This window comes from Panthera onca, chromosome C2 (genome assembly GCF_046562875.1).
Source record: "Panthera onca isolate mPanOnc1 chromosome C2, mPanOnc1 haplotype 2, whole genome shotgun sequence".
Classification (NCBI taxonomy): domain Eukaryota; kingdom Metazoa; phylum Chordata; class Mammalia; order Carnivora; family Felidae; genus Panthera; species Panthera onca.
The window spans coordinates 72,226,376-72,244,346 of NC_138347.1; the positions used below are offsets into that span (position 1 = coordinate 72,226,376).

At 37.7% G+C, this 17,971-nt stretch overlaps 1 protein-coding gene across 1 annotated transcript in view; it reads left to right on the forward strand.

The window, feature by feature from the left end:
• The first annotated feature begins 3,119 nt into the window (after positions 1 to 3,119).
• Positions 3,120 to 17,971, forward strand: part of PAK2 (p21 (RAC1) activated kinase 2) — a 91,141-nt gene continuing 76,289 nt past the window's right edge. Inside the window, exon 1 of the mRNA XM_060639621.3 lies at positions 3,120 to 3,431. The gene's annotated coding sequence lies outside the window, so the exon portion shown is untranslated. The remainder of the gene's footprint in view (positions 3,432 to 17,971) is intronic.

The window sequence follows — 17,971 nt, forward strand, 5'->3', positions numbered from 1 at the left end:
GATAGGATGAGTAGGTTTAGCTATCTATCTGATTTGCATCTTAGACCTTACTTCTAGAATCCGTTTCCTCCTGAAGTGTATCTTTTTAATGAGTTCCTTTAGTAGGTCCCTGTTGTTGACAACATCTTTTTTTTTTTTTTTTTTTTTTTTTTTAGTTTAAGTATAGTTCACACACAATGTTACAGTTAGTTTCAGGTATACAACACAGCTATTCCACAAGTCTATATTTTATGCTATGCTCACAAGTATAGGTACCATTGTCACAATACAATGCTATTACAATACCAGCAACATTTTTGTTTGATGATATCTGTATTTTACCCTCATATGACCAATAATTTTGCTACACATACACTTCTAAGGTTGGTTATTTTATCTTGGTGTAATATTTTGGTCATCTTGGTAAATATTTTTCCATTGTCAACTGGTACGCATTGTTGCAGTTGAGAAATCTTCAGAAGTTCAATAGTTATTTCTTTGTAGGGTAGGTCTTTTCTTTCTAGTTGCTTTATTTTTGGTATTCTCCAGTTTCATATTGACATGTTTGAAAAGATGTCTTTTCTTTACCCTGGTTGGGCTTCACTTTGCTTCCTGAATCTAAAGGATCTTGTTTTTATTCAGTTCAGGAAAATTCTTGGCCATTATCTCATTATATATTGCCTCTTTTGTCTTCTCTCAGAGTTCTTGCTAAGCATATGATAGACCTTCACAATCCATCCCCATGTCTCTTGATCTTTCTTTCATATTTCCCTTGTCTCTGGGCTATTCTCCATAATTTCTTTAGATCTATGGTCCAGTTTAGTAATTCTCTCTTCAATATATAATCTGCTATTTAACCGAAACATTGGCTTTGATTTCAATTATTAAATTCTTTATTTTTAGAAGTTCTACTTGGTTACTTCTCAAAATTGCCTGGTCACTTCTAAAAAAATACTATCTTGTTTCGGGGCACCTGAGTAGCTCAGTCATTTGAGTGTCTGACTTCAGCTCAGATCATGATCTCATGGTCCGTGAGTTCAAGCTCAGCATCAGGCTTGCTGCTGTCAGCGTAGAGCCCACATTGAATCCTCTGTTCCCCTCCCCATCTTGCATGCTCTCTCTGAAAAATAAACATTAAATAAATAGTATCTTGTTTCTTGCTCCTGTATTATTTTGTTTAATCAGTTTAATAAACTCATTGTCTATTCTGTAACCAATAATTCGACTCTCTAAAGTTCAGACTTCATTATTTTGTTCACAGTTTCTGCTGATTCACTTATGGTGCCTTATTTTCTGAGGTATATTGTAGTTATATTTTGGGTGCTCATATTTAGCTTTTGAAATCCTGTTTATCTTTGGGAATCCTTTGAGTCCTGGGTTAAGAGTGAACCTGTGTGGTGAGGATTTGTATTTGTTTCTTCCAGGCCTCCAAGCACTACCAGCCTGGGACCACTTTCTTGTCCTGAGGTTTCCTGGACAGTATAGGTAATGTCAGTTTGAACTTTCAAACACATGTGAGGGAAAGTTTCTGGTTTTGAATTCTAAAGAGACATTGTTTCCCCCTCCATACCAAGTCCAGACAAACATACTAATGTCTGCTTGTCTCCCAGGGCTGGTGCAGGGGATATTTTTTATCCTCAGTCTATTCTTGGAGGGCATAGCCCTTTGAGTTTCCCAGTCCTATACAGGATCAATGTCCCAGCTCTTTGTACAGCCCAAGGCCTTGTCTTTGCTCTTCTGTCCAGCCAGTAAAAAAACCAAAACAAACAAACAAAAAACAAAAACAACCCAGAAACAAACAAACAAACAAAAAACCATTTTCTGAGATAAGTATATACCCTCAACACAACCATAGCTTCACTGTCCTGCTTACGACTCAGGTTTTTTGCTGTCTCTTTGGGTTGAGTGTGGGGTTTGGAAGACTGTCAGAGGTATTCCTCCTCCTTTCTTGAAAGCTTAGTTATGCCTTCGAAAGGATGTTCTATTTTATCCAGCATTTCGGTGTGTTTAATAATGGGGCTGTTTTTCAGGTTATCTAATAATAGTGTGCCATATTGGTCTTTGATTCCTTTCTCTCTATATCAGTTTGTATTCTACATGTATAGATAAACACAGTCTAGCTACCTTTTTCCAGTTCTGCTTTCTTAGTATCAGTCATGATTACAGCCTTTCTAGTTTATTTCCTTCTATTCTTGCATCTATATACTCTATTCGCCGCATAGCAATCTAGTGATCTGAAAATGTAAGCCAGATAAAATCACTTCCCTGCTTAAAACTCTTTAGTAGCTTCTTGGAATAAATCCAAATTCTTTAGCATGGCATTCAAGATTCTTCTTGACCTGAATCTTGTCTACTCTACTGTTTTATCACAGTACATTACTCTTCTTGCTCTAAGCTCAAGCTACACAGGTCTTCATAACTGACCATAGCAAGTCCTTTTCTCCCTCCTGCCTATAATGCTTTCTCCTAGGGGCTTTTCATAGCTCTCTCCTGTTCTCAGCTTAAATGCCCCCTCCTTAAAGATGCTTTCTCTGGCCACCAGATCCAAAGTAATCTCCCCAGTTGTCTCCTCATACCAGATATCACTAGTTTAATAATTGTGCTTGCATATTTGTAAGCTGCACAAAGGCAAAGTGACTCATGTTCACCCTTGTATCCCTGATACATTTTAGATGCTCAAATGTTTGTAGAGTTACTGAATACAATGATGAGCTCCACTGTGGATAAAACATGAAGGCCTTGATTTCAAGGAGATGGGACTTATTTTAGCAGCAAGACATAGTAAGAGTTTGTAAGTAAAATGCAAATGGGTAATGGATGAGTTCCCAGAAACAAATGTTCTGGAGCAGGTTTATGTAACAGCAGTGTCAGTCAGCATCTTTGGTTGGCACAGACCTGACTGGAGACCATGCTAAGTTAAACGAGGAACTGGCTCTCCTTCTCAGTTTAAAGACTATTCCCTAAACCCCGTCCCCAAAAAAAGAAAGAGAAAAGGCGAGAAAAGCAGACTGCACGTCTCCAAACTACGAGTCCCAGCAGCCCCGGGCGAGCCCGCCCAGCGGGAGGTGGTGCCGGTCTCCACCCCGTGGAGCTCGGTGCTTGGGCCGGCGAGGGGGCGGAGTTCTGGCCCCGCCCCTACCCGCTCCCCGCCGTCGCCCTCCCCCAGGGTTGTGGCCACGCGCAGCGGCGGCGGTTGTTCCGCTTCCCCTCTGGCCCGGGCCGTCGCCATTGCCGAAGGCTCCCTGCCCTCCCCTCCCGGCGCCCGCGGGGCTCGGCTGCCGCTCGGCCTTGCGGTAGCAGCGGCTGCGCTCCAGCGCGGCTCGTCTTCCCGCCCCGCTTCCCCCTCCCTCCCCGCCTGCCCTGCGCCTTGCGCTTGCCCGGGGCGGTTCCAGAGCCCGCCGGGAGCTCGGACCGAGGCGCCTCGCTGGGGCGGGGACCTTCCCTCGCCTGGGGTAAGTGTGCAGGCGGGCCGGGACGCGGGCCGTCGCTCTCTTCCTCCTTCTTTCTCCGCGGCCTGGCCGGCGCCAGCGGCCCGCGGCAGCCTACCTGCTCGGAGCAGCGCCGGGGCAGCCGCCACCTGCGTGCCTGGAGCCGTGGCTCCCGGGGCGGTGGCTCATTGTCTGCTCCCTAGGGCTGTTTTCTTCGGCTTCAGCCCGAAATGAGAAGCTTGCTGGGCTGGCGAAGTCTGACTCTTCCTGGACCCAACCCTGCCCAGGGCCGTGTCGCGCCACAGGCTCTGCCCACTCTCGGTCTCCCTTCCCTAGCCTTTCAGCTTCCTCCTGTTCTCAGTTTACTTTAGTGTTCGACCTAACGACTCAGGTTTTAGTCCTCGATGATTTTTCCTGAGTCCCAGCTCCTCCTTGCTACCTCTCTGGTCATCATAGTTTCATTGCTTAGGCATATATGGTCTCTAGTCCCTTTACTCTTTTCTAAACTACAATGTGAAATCTCTTCCATATTTCTATTGGTAGAAACATAGTTTTCCGAGAGTTTGAGGGCCTCACCTAACAACCGAACTTTTGGGTCTTCTCGTGATTCTTGTTTGATCTTCAGCCAGGAGGTGAATATTTGCTTCTTTAGGTAATTTAGGTGAAGGTTGGCTTTTCACCATGTTTGGCTTTCTTTAAATCAAGACACATACGACATTGCTGCAACATCCTCGGTGGACTCAGCCTTTTGAGTATTTCTTTAAAGTCATCCCAGAATTAAAGTATGAAAAGTAATTTCTGTTGTCGGTTGGTGTGGGGCTGTATCCTCCTTGTATCTTCATTTTAATTGGAATACTCTAGGCAGTTGTGAGCGTGATTTGTTTCCTCTTTGATAAATCATGTACAACTTCCATTGATAGTTATTTCATTTCTCCTTTAAAAGTGATCTATAGTTGTTTTTTTCTTTTTAACCTCTGTAAAAGACAATCAAAATGGTTAGGCCTAAAATTAGACTCCGACGAACTGTGTTTTGGATCAAGGTTGTGCACGTCACGTTTTTTCCCCTGCTCTGTTAGACTCTTCCGCTCTTATTAGTAGGCAGGATATTGAAATGTACAAGAATTTGCTTGGGGGGGGGTTTAGTTTTGTAGAGTTATCCAAAAAAATAACATTAAATAAAATTAGATTGGGTTGAAGGCAGTGAACAGTAATTTTTAAAGCAGGTTACAACTTGTCAACTCTGCCAGAAACTCTGTGGCATTTGTAAAACACACTTATACTAACTTCTAAATGTTTTTTATGTGTGTATATGTATATACACACGCATACACATATTATATACACACTTACAAGTGGAAAGCTTTGTTCATGTTCTCCTATTAAGCTATTAAGGGTATTGATTTGAGGCAATTCTTTCGCCCTTGGCTTTTAAATCTTTCTAGCTATTAATTATACAAGAACACTGATGTACATTAGGGAAAATGAACCTTAAAATGTTTTTGAACTGTAATATATGTAGGTATTAAGCCTACTTCCAGGTTTTGTTGAAAGTGGTTGATGTAAATTCAGTGAATTTTGTTTTCATTAAATACTCCATTTTTACCTAAGTGTTAGTACTGAGCCTTAATACTGTCATCATTTGATGTCAGTTGTCCTTAACTTAATTGAGAGGTCTTGTTGCAGGTATAAAAATGATAGAGTATATAATTTGGTGTATAATGCCAGCTTTTCTGCCAGTTTCTATAAGCAGATAGTTGGTTTTTTTTTTTTAATATTTATTTTGAGCGGGGGGTGGGCAGAGAGAGAGGGAGACACAGAATCAGAAGCAAGCTCCAGGTTTTGAGCTGTCAGCACAGAGCCTGCTATGGGGCTCAAACTCACGAACTGTGAGATCTGTGAGATCGTGACCTGAGCCAAAGTCCAACGCTCAACTGATTGAACCATCCAGGTGCCCCTATAAGCAGATAATTTTTACCAAGGAAGAGTTCCTTATTCCTCTTCCCTTAGGGCCTTGATTCCTGGTTTACCATTATTCAAAAGGAGAGTTACTCTTCTCGACTTTGTGATGTTCATTACTAACCTTGCAAACCTAAAATTGTAAAGTAATGGTAAGTTTGTACTTGAGGTGTATCTACTAAACAAATGAATTGGGGTTCCTATGGTTCTCTGATCTTTATGATAGGCAGGTTTCCAAGTAGACGTGATTAACAGTGGTGTATATTTCTTTTTTATTATACTTTTTTAAAGAAAAAACTTAGAACTTGTTCAGGTAACTAAGGATAAACTTTCAGTTATTTTTTTTTTTTTAAAGAGAACTTGTTCATATAGACAAAAATAAAATAAGTAGGTACTTTTAAATTCTTATGTTTGTTCTGTCAATATTGATAATTCTAATATTCAAGTATGTTTCTTTTGATTAAAACTTGAAACTGGACCTTGTTGAAGGCTTTAAGCCTTTGGGATTCTGATGTTTGTTTTCAAAAGCCCTCCCAGTTAGAGAGCTAATTCGAGGCTAGTCAGAGGGCTGGTTAAGTTGCTGACAAACCTCGGTTGTCCCTTGTATCCTTCTGGTACCTTGGTAGAAACTGAAAGAAGGAAAAATAGCCCCCTTGGCTTTGAAGAAGTACTGATTGTTTTCTTCTGTGATCAGAATTTTCACTGCTTCTTCATTTTAGGATCACTAACCTATTTAAGAATAGTCATTCCGAACATTCCTGCAGGATTTCAGAGTACTAGCCTATTATTATCTCTGAGGTACATTAGCACTTACCATTTCATGTATCTCAGACGATTAGATGCTGGAGACCTGGGTTTGAATCTTGGCTCTTCTAGTTGACTCTGGGTAACACATGTTCTCTTTTCAAGATTTGGTTTTCTTCATCTATAACATGGGGATTGATAGTAATAATCATATAATACAAATTTCATGGGACTATTTAAAGTAAATGAGATAATGCAGGTAAAGTACTTTGTGAATGTAGTAGTTCTTTATAGAGGTTAGTTAATATTCCATTGTAAAATAGGCTTTACATTTAATTTCTTCTGTAACAAGCTCCCAAACTTAAGTTTAAGAATGCTTTCTGGAAGAGGTTGGAATCCCAGGACCAAGTTTCTGAAACCATAACTGTTAAAATTATTTTTTGGGAAAAGTTTTGCCACAGATATAAAATATAGGTTTTCTAAGTACATGTTTTTCAGATTTTAAAAAGTATGCATATTTCTCATAGAAAATTTGGAGAGTAGTGAAGATTGTTAAGAAACAGGACAAAAATCACTTTAGCCTCAGATAACCATCATAACAGACTAGTGCTTTTTCCCTTATTTTTAAATTCCAGAAGCGGTTTTTGCTTTTTATAAAAGGTTCCAGCAACTCTGGGCGCCTGGGTGGCTCAGTTGGTTGAGCGTCTGACTTCGGCTCAGGCTCAGGTCATGATCTCTCGGACCATGAGTTTGAGCAGTGCCTAGAGCCTGCTTCAGATTCAGTGTCTCCCTCTCTGCCCCTCCCCCGCTCGCATTCCCACCCTCCCTCCCTCTCTCCTTCTCTCTCTCTTTCTCTCTCTCAAAAACAACTCAATTATTTACAATAAAAAAAAAATGAACATTACTCTTTCCTCACTTTCTAGTCCCATTCCCTACAGGTACCCCTGCTAACAATTTTGTTTTCTTTATGAAGTTAGGAATAAGCATTATGTTTGTGGGTTTAACCAATTTTTTTAAAATAAAAGATCTGGTCATTATATTATCTTTTCCATCCCAATACACATAGCTGTACTTCATCTTTTTAACAGTCATGGTGTAGTCTATTGTATGGTTGCACTTTATTCATGGTAATTTATGTTATAGTGGTCCCCCCTTATCCATGGAGGATACATACCAAGACCTCCAGTGGATTCCCGAAACCAGGGATAGGCTGAACCTTATATATACTATGTTTTTTCCCATGTATACATATCTGTGGTAAAGTTTAGTTTATCATTTAGGCACAGTAAGAGATTAACAACAATAACTGATAATACAGTAGAACAGTTATTACAGTATGCTATAATAAAAGTTATGTGAATGTGGTGTATCTCAAAATATCTCATTGGACTCTACTAACATTTCTTGTGATGATGTGATGATAAAATGCCTATATGATGAGATGAAGTGAGGTGAATGGTGTAGGTAGACACTGTGATGTAGTGATAGGCTATTACTGACCTTCTGACCAAACCTCGGTAGTAGGATCCAGGACTGCGGTTAGACTGCTGGCAACTGAAACTGTGGAAAGAGAAACCGTGGGTAAGAGAAGACTGCTGTGCAGATCTTCATCAACTTACAATGGGGTTTTGTCTCAATAAACCCACTGAAAGTTGAAAACATTGTATGCCAAAGCATTATAGCTCAGTCTAGCCTACCTTAAATGAGCTCAGAACACTTAGGTTAGCCTACAGTTGGGCAGACCCCTCTAACACAATGCCTGTTTTATACTAAGGTGTTGAATATCTTATGCACTTTATTGAATAGTATACTGAAAGTGAAAAATAGAATGGTTTTAAGTGTTTCAGTTGTTTATCCTCTTGATCACATGGCTGACTGGGAGCTGCTGCTTGCAGCTACTGCCCAGTGTCATAAGACAGTGTGGTACTGCATATTGCCAGCCCAGGAAAAGAGCAAAATTCAAAATATGGTTCCTGCTGAATGTAGAAACTTCACTTTCATACCATCGTAAAGTCAAAAAACTGTAAGTTGAACCATGAGAAGTCAGGGACAGTCTGTATTCTCAATTTTGAGCAAGTAAAACTGGAGCCTTAGTGAACTTACTGTATCTTTGTGCACATGTGTGTATACACAGATATTTCCTTAAATAAGATTTTTAAGTGTGCATTTTAAGTTTCGATTGATGCCAAATTGCCATCCTAAAAGGCTATATCAATCTATACTTCTTAATTGAATTGTCGAAGCTTTTCATACATAATAGATAATAATCTTTTACTTTCTGTTTAAGCACTTTCCCATTGCATGTTTATCAAAAACATTCTTCTTAATAATTGTTGTATTGGGGTGCCTGGCTGCCTCAGTTGGAGGAGCATGCAACGCTTGATCTTGGGGTCATGAGTTTGAGCCCATGTTACGTGTAGAGTTTACTTAAATATATAAAACTTAAAAAAAAAATAATAATTGTACTATCCTTCTGGAATTAGTGTCTGTGCACAATAGGGGTAAGGAAGAGTTTTAACAATGTAAAATAGCTTGGCTACTGAAGTGAAATATGGGCATAGAAAAAATTTTAGGAGTTTTAGGTTGCTGTGAAAATGGATTATAGAGATTCAGGGTGTAATATTGTAATGGTTTTATTGTAAGCATCACATCTGAAAAGCAAACAAACAACCAAAAAGCCCTTTTATCCCCATCTTTTGTCCTCTACTGATTTCATCCTCATCCTTCAAATTTCCACCTGTGTGTGTAGCTCTCTTTGGCGGTTTTTCTTGAGCTCCACTCTGGTTTAGGTATTCTTATTGTTCTTAAATATTTTCTTAACATGTTAATCCATAATCTTTATTTGCAGTGTGGGGAAAGCCTGAGTTATTCTTCTAGAAATGAGAGTTATTTCTCAATTTTTGCCAGTTGAAGCTAATCAAAGAGGGAGGTGTAAGGAAGAACTCACTAGTGTTGGTTAAAAGTAATACATGTACTGGAGCCCCTGGGTGGCGCAGTCAGTTAAGCATCTGACTCCTGATCTCAGTTCAGGTCATGATTTCACAGTTCATGAGTTCACGCCCCCCATCCTCATGGGATTCTGTCTCTTCTTCTCTTTGCCCCTCCCCTGCTTGTGCGCACACTCTCTCTCAAAAATAAATAAACTTAAAAATTCTTTTTTTTTTTTTTTTTTTTTTTTTTTTTACATTTATTCATCTTTGAGAGACAGAGAGAGACAGAGCACAAGAGGGGGAGGGGCAGAGAGAGAGGGAGACACAGAATCCAAAGCAGGCTCCAGGCTCCAGGCTCCGAGCTGTCAGCACAGAGCCCGAGGCGGGCCTTGAACTCATGAGCCGTGAGATCATGACCTGAGCCGAAGTTGGACGCCTAACTGACTGAGCCACCCAGGCGCCCCCCAAAAAAATTTTTTTAAGTGCTACATGTACATATGCATGCAGAGCACTTTTAGCTTGCACTACTGAGTTCTTCCTCACATCTTTCTGATCAAGCTATTGGTAAAGTTTTTTCATGTGAATGTTTAATAGGTTCTGGAAAGCTAGAAGGTTTCATTTTGGCCTTTTATTTCATTAGGACAAGGTGATTTTAAGGTGTATTCTCAGCTTTGAAATTTTTAATTTCTGTTCTTAATTTATAGGCTTGTGAACAAAACAAAATTATTATATAATAAAAATATGAGCAGCAAAAGGTGGGTAAAGCATTTAAAGAAAATTTCAGGTGCTCTAAAGAGTAAATTATTAAAGAAGGAAAAGTTACATTGGCACATATAATAGTGGAAATAGAACTAAATGTTTGATAAAGTATCTCTATTGTAAATTGTAAATTCTTACTGAACTTTTTTCACCTTCCTGATTAAATACTTGAAAAGAATAAAGTTGCTTTTTTTTAACCCCTTATTCCATTATGTATGGATATCAAAATACTGTTGATATTTTGTTATACTTCCTGCCACTATATATATATGTATACATACACACACAAATATATATACACGCATATACACACACATATATATATACACATGTATACACGTACCTATATATGTGTGAGAACAGTTATATATATATATATATATATATATATGTATGTATACACACACATGTATACACGTACGTATATATGTGTGTGAGAACAGTTACTTTTATAAAATTGGAATCCTGGTTTTTATTATTTGTTATCTTGCTAAATCTTGAACATTTCCCTTTGTTCTTAAGATCATTTTTTAATGTGGGGCGCCTGGGTGTCTCAGTCGGTTGAGCGTCCGACTTCAGCTCAGGTCATGATTTCGCAGTTGGTGAGTTGGAGCCTGGCGTCGGGCTCTGTGCTGACAGCTCGGAGCCTGGAGCCTCCTTCGGATTCTGTGTCTCCCTCTCTGCCCCTTCCCCACTCATGCTCTGTCTCTCAAAGATGAATAAACATTAAAAAAAAAAAAAAAAAAAGATCGTTTTTTAATGTTTGCCTAAACATTCCATTGCACAGCTGTGCTGTATTTGTTCTTTTCCTATTGCTGAATGTGTAACTTATTTCCTCTTTCTCTTTCTGCCCCTCCATTGTTGGTGCTCTCTCCCTCTCTCTCTCTCAAAATAAATAAACTTAAAAAAATGTTTAAAAAATTTTTTAAAGAAGAGAGGTAATAATTGTCATTCTTAGAATGTCTCTGGTATTTTTACAATTAAGGATGATGGCAACTGTTGGTTTTAGAGAGATAGTGTTATTTTATTCTGTTCCTACCTTAAAACAATAGGAATGGCTTCTGAATTTTAGCAGATGTTTTTATGACACTTTTTAGGTGTTGATAAGGTTTTCCTTCTTTTAACTACAAATAAGTGTACATATCATAAATTTGCTAATAGCCAAAGGTATCCAAAGGGACATGTTATGAGGAACCAAAACCCCACTCATATTAGTCAAATGTGCAGAATTTATTGAAAGAGTAGAAAAGAATCTCAGAAATTTAGTTTAATAGTATACAGGCCAAATGGTAACTTACATAGTTACTTCTGTAGAATCTTGAGGAATCCTTTCTTTTTCATGAGTCAGTTTTGATAATTTGTATTTTCCCATTTTATATTTTTAAGATTTTCAAATTTGTTATTATATGGATGTATGTAATATGTTATAATTAAAATCTGGTATTTCTACCTTTTTATTAGTGATTTTGTTATTTTTCTTGATTTGATTTGCCAAATGTTTGTCTACTTAGTTGTTTTTAATAACCAACTTTGAGGTGAATTCTTTTGGTTTTCTGATTTCCTGATTTCTACCTTTCTCCTTATTTTGATTTTCTTCTTCTTTTTTTTTTTTTTTTTTTTTGAGCTTTTTCTACTCAAGTTCTTAGTTCCTCTTTTTTTTTTTTTTAAATAATGAAAGCATTGATGCTCTTAATTTGCTTTTGAGGACTGCTTTGGCTGCACTCTAAAATTTACACAAATCATGTTCTTATATTCATTACTTTCCAAATAGTAGCTCTAGTTTGATTTCCTCTTTGACTCAAGTGATATTTAGGACAGTTCTATTCACTCTGTTTTTATAGTCTTTTAAATTATTTTTTAAGATTTACTGGGGCACCTGGGTGGCTCAGTCGGTTAAGTGTCTAACTCTTGATCTTAGCTCAGGTCTTGATCTCAGGGTCATGAGTTCAAGCCCCATGTTGGACTCTCTGCTGGATGTGAGGCCTCCTTTAAAATAAAAAAAAATTTTTTTTTTTGATTTACTGAGAGTTTTGTGCATGTGTGTATGATTTAAAGGATAATCCAATTTGGTGAATGTTCTGTGAAACTTAAAAACATTTTCTGTTTGGGGTACCTAAGTGACTCAGTTGGTCTCACAGTTTGTGAGTTTGAGCCCATATCAGGCTCTGCACTGACAGTGTGGAGCCTGCTTGGGATTCTCTCTCCCTCGCTCTGCCCCTCCCCTGCTCCCTGGCACTCTCTCTCTTTCAAAGTAAATAAGCTTTAACAAAAAAAACCACTTTCTGTTTTCAGAGTATATATGTAAAACTTTATTCAAATTCTCTTATTTGTTTTATTATTCCTTTTTAATAGTTCTTATTAATTATAAAATTTAGTCTTCATTAATTTTTAAATCTTAATATGTCAAAGACTGACAGGGTAGCATTGTTTTTAAGAGCCTTATTTTCACGTTGGGACTTTTACATTTTTGTTTCTTCTGCCTGAATCTTCCCTTCATACATTACTGTTTTGAAGGGGCCTTACCTGATCAGTCTACTAGAATAGTCCCCACCTAGCCCACTTGGTATCTGTCTTCTTGCCCTTCTGTGTCTTGTTTTGTTTTGTTTTGTTTTGTTTTGTTTTTAACAGTAGGCTCCATGCCCAATGTGGGGCTTGAGCTCAGGACCCCGAGATTAAGATTCACATACTCTACCGACTGAGCCAGCCAGGCATCCCTTTTTGTCTTTCTTTATAGCACTTTCATCTGAAGTTATTTGGTTTCTTTCTTTTTCTTGTTTCTCTGTTACTTTGCTATTCTACTTAGAACACATGAGTTTGCAATAAGTACATGTTGGTTGGTTGTCGGTTTCTTTCATTTCTAATGATTTTTAATATTTAAGTTAATAGACTTTATATATCAATTTTAGGTTCGTGGCAAAATTGAGTAAAGAATACAGAGTTGCCATATACCCTAAGCTTCCCTGTACTGCCAGCACTCCTTCCCCGACAGTCAACATCTTGCCATGTGTGGTATATTTGCTATAATTAATGAACCAACATGGACACATCAAACAAAGTCCATAGTTTACATCAGAGTTCACTCTTGATATTGTACATTCAATGGGTGTGGACAAATGGTGGATAATGATATGTATCCATCAGAAAAACAGAACAGTTTCCCAACCCTAAAAATCGCCTGTGTTCCACCTATTTATCCCTCCCTTCTCCCTAATTCCTGGCAACCACTGGTGCTTCTACAGTCTCCATAATGTTGCCTTTTCCAGAATATCCTATAATTGGAATCATATAGTACGTAACCTTTTCAACTTGGAATATGCATTTAAGTTTCCTTCATATCTTTTCATGGCTTAATAGCTCATTCATTTATAGCACTGAATATTATTCCATTGGATGTACTACAGTTTGTTTATTCATTTACCTGCTGAAGGATATCTCAGTCGCTTTCACATTTGTCATTTATAGAGTTGCTATAAACATCTGTGTGTATTTATTTACTTATTTTGAGAGAGACAGAGCATAAGCAGGGGAGGGACAGGAGAGAGGAAGAATCCCAAGCAGGCTCTGTGCTGTCAACGCAGAACTTGGCACTGAGCTTGACCCCAAACTGTGAGTTGAAACCAAGAGTTGGTCGCTGAACCAACTGAGCCATCCAGGTGCTCCTGTGTTTGGTTTTTGTATGGATAGAAGTTTTCAGCTGATTTGAGTAAATACCAGGGAGCACAATTGCTGGATTGTATGGTAAGAGTATATTTATTTTTGTAAGGAGCCTTTAAATTGTTTTTCAAAGTGTCTATACCATGTTGCTTTTCAACCAACAGTAGGTGAGAGTTCCTGTTGCCCAACATCCTCATGAGCATTTGATGTTGTTAGTGTTTTAGACTTTAGCTATTTTAATAGGTGTATGTAGTGGTATCTCATTGTTTTGATTTGCAGTACTCTAATGATTGATGTTGAGCATCTGTTTTTGTTTTTTTTTTTAAGTTTATTTATTTTGAGAGACAGAACGTGAGTTGGGAGAGGGGCAGAGAGAGAGGGAAAAAGGGAGACTCCTAAGCAGGCTTCAAGCTGTCAGAGCAGAGTCTGACCTGGGCCTCAAACTCATGAAACGGTGAGGTCATGACCTGAGCCAAAATCAAGAGTTGGATGCTTTGGGGCACCTGGGTGGTTCAGTCAGTTGAGCATCCGACTTCGGCCCAGGTCATGATCTCATGGTTTGTGAGTTCAAGCCCTACATTGGGTTCTCTGTTGTTAGTGTGGGCCCACTTCCACCCCTCCCCTACTTGCATTTTCTCTCTCTCCCACAAAAAAAAAAGTCAGATGCTTAACCAACTGAGCCATCCAGGTGCCCTGAGCATCTTTTTACATGCTGCTTTTCCATCTCTGTATCATTTTTGGTAAAGTACCTCTTCAGATCTTAGGCCCATTTTAAATTGGATTGTTAATTTTCATATTGTTGAGTTTTAAGAGTTCTTTGTATATATTCATTAACTGTCCTTTATATATCAGATGTTTCTTTTGCAGGTATTTTTCTCCAGTCTGTGGCTTGGCTTCTCATTGTCTCAACTCTAATCATTTTTATCATGTATTTTGATGCAGTATTATTTGATGCATGTGTAAGTTCTCTACTGCTAAAGATCTTCATTATAGATTACACTTAATCAAAAATAATCACCCTGCTTTCTGAGTCTTGTATTTTACTTAAATTGCTGTCTGTCCTAAATTTCTTTGTTCAATAAATTACCCAGCTTTCTCATTCCATGCCATTTTGTTTTAGTTGTGTCTCCTTCTTTTTTCTTTTTCTTTTTTCCTTTAAAGTAGGCTCGAACTCAATGACCCTGAGATCAAAAGTTGGATGCTTCACCAACTGAGCCAACCAGGCACCCCAGCTGTGTCTCTTTTAAATTACATGTGGTTTGTTTTTGTTTTAATTCAAGGTAAATGCTTAAAGTTAGTTTATTGTCATAATGAATTATGTTGGGTGTGTTTCTATTATTTTATTTTTAATGCTTTTGTTTTTAATGATTAATTGCTGCTTTAATTGTTGTAAAATACACATAAGGTAAAATTACCATCTTGACCACTTTATATAAATCTTTGACATTAAGTACATGTACATTTTGTACACCCATCATCACCATTCATCTCATCTTCCCCAACTGAATCTCTTATACTCATTAAACACTAACTCCCCATTCCTCCCTACCCGCAATCCTTAGTAACCTATCTGTGATCTACTTTATGTCTCTTATGATTTTGCCTATTCTAGATGATTCATATAAGTGGAATCATACAATATTTGTCCTTTTGTGTCTGGCTTATTTCACATGCCATGTATAGCATGGATTGGTACTTCATTCTGTTTTAAGGCTAATACTCCATTGTATATATATACTTGACCCTCGAACAATACGGGGATTAGAGGTGTCAACCCCCCATACACAGTTTGCATCTCACTTTTGACTCTCCCAAAATTTAACCACTAATGCCCTACTGTTGACCAGAAGCCTTAACCACTAATAATACCCTAGTGTTAACTGGAAGCCTTACAAATAACATAAACAGTGATTAACACATAATTTACACATTAAATGTATTATAGATTACATTCTTATAAAGGAAGATAAAAGAAAATGTTACAAAGGAAATCATAAGGAAAACATATCTATTGTACTGTACTGTATCAAAAAACTGGCATATAGTGCACAGTTCAAACCTGTGTTGTTCAAGGGCCAGCTGTATACCATATTTTGTTTATCCAGTTGTCTGTTGATATTTTCTGTCTTTTGCATTGTAAATTATATTTGGGTTGCTTTTATCTCAGATATTTGGAATTTATACATCCTGTTTTTAAGTCCACTATTTTATAGTTTATATGAATTCAAGTGTAAATCTAGGTTAAAAAAATAAACCTATCTGCTTTTTCAGTCTGAAAAAGAAAATTATACTTTGACTCCTTCTATATTAGAAGACTAGCTTCTCAACTCTTAACCCACTTTCACTTTATCTGTGTTTTCACTCTATGGTGAGCTTGGAACTTCATATAGTTGGTATATTTTTTACCCATTTCATGTTTTTAACTTATCTTTCAAGACTTTTCTCTTGGTAATTACATTGAATGTTAACACAAATTCTTTAAGTTTTATTTAAATGGAGTTGGTGCTCATTGCCAATTTTCTGTATTTTTTTTTTTTTTTAATGTTTACTTTTGAGAGAGAGAGGAGAGAGAGAATGCCAAGTGGGCTCTGTGCTGTCAGCACAGAGTCCCATGTGGGGCTCAGACTCACGAACTGTGAGATCATGACCTGAGCCGAAATCAAGAGTTGGACACTTAACCGACTGAGCCAGCCAGCCACTCCAACCAATTTTGTCTTAACATTTAAGTTGATTGATCATGTATGTCAACCAGAATTTTCAGCTAATATTTTTAGTAAGAGTAACTAGAAGACATATTTAATAATTACTAGATCACTAACATCCTCAGAAGTTCTGTAGGTGTCGTTCTGTGTTGTCTTGCATTAATCATCTTGCTTCAGAGCTTCCTGTGCCTGGTGGTGATAAAGATTTTTCTTTTTACTGAAATGTTTTGACAGATTATATCTTTTATAAATGTTCATTAATATTGCCTGATACGTTAGTGCCTTATAATCTTTGTACTTCATTCTTTTTTCATTTCCAGATATGTTTTTGGTTATTTTGATCTAGTTCTGTTTTCTTTCTTGAAAATACTTGTAATAATTAGGCTGGCTTATCATTTCTGTCTTTTCCATGAGCTTCTCAAAATGTTTGTCCTTATCACTCATTGTATTTTCCTTTATCTCTTCCGATGTAGGCTTTATTTCTGCTAATGAAATTTTAGCTTCTTTACATCCTTTAAAAATTTGCCCTACTCCCTTTTCTTCTTACTCTGGTTTTATCATTGTCTTTTCTCTCCATATATGCCTGTTTCATAGAGTTTGCCAAACTGGAAGTTAGTTGCGTCTTGAGGTTATTTACCATCTAAATTAGGCTCTGCTTCTATGTGATGGGTAATTATCTCTTGTGCTACATTATTTTTTGTTGGAACCAACAAAAATTGTTGAATATATTTTCTGCTTCTTCATCTTTGAATTATAACAGTTATATAGTATCTGATATGCATTTGTTAGAAATGTTTGTGAATTATCCTTGCTATAGTTGACTGGGATTCTGGTTGAAACCTCTTCTTAGGTGTATTGCTGAAAGATAACACAGCTCCTAGTCTGAGTTCCAGTGATTAGTAGATACTCATCTAATATGATAGTTCTGGTGGGATCTTACCCTACCCTGGTTTCTAATATGCACTGTTAGGGCTTTTTGTGATTCTAGCATTCTACCCACAACACAACACTTTGCTTATATAGGACTATACCTCCCAGGAAGCCATGCGCCAATCCATGTTTCTCTGTACTTACACAGCTCCACCTGAACCTTACATGCATACACACAGGCACATAGACACTTCTTGCTTGTTTTCTCGAACTTGCTTGGTAGTTTCCTAAATGCATGTAGAAAGATCAGACAGGAAAATGAATGCTGGCTGCCACAAAACCCACCTCTGCATAGCAAGAAACAGCTTAACTAGACTGGCTGATTAGTTTGTTTCTTTGAGGGCGACTTTGGGTCTCTAAATAAAAGGTGGCTTACAGAGAGGACAAGATATCTTCATATTTTCTCTTAGGCAGATGGTTGAACTTTCTTATATGAAGCAGAGCATGGCTGGGTCATGAATCTTTTCTCAGTTAAGATTGACCTTATAGCTAGTGGAAATCCTTCAGAGATCTGATATAAATTGTTTTCATGGAAATTTGGGATAGACTACATGGGTGGCTTCTGATTTGATACCATTTTTTATGAGAATAAGCTGGCTCCAATTTTTGTTTAACTTAGATAACCACCCAAGGAATTGAGTAAAATCGGTCTGCTATTGACCATTTTTCAGTAAAAGGTCTTATTTTAGATTGATAGATTATCACTTTGATGGTAGGAAATGGTATCTTGTTCCAGTTTGCATCTCTCTTTTCATATATTTATTGCCCTGCTCTTTTTTTTTTTTTTTTTTTTTTTTTTTTTTGCTATTTGGTGTTTGTGACCAAAACTTTTTTTCTTTTTAAAGTAGTCTTTGTTGTTCCTTACTTCCCCATTCTCTACCTTACAGGC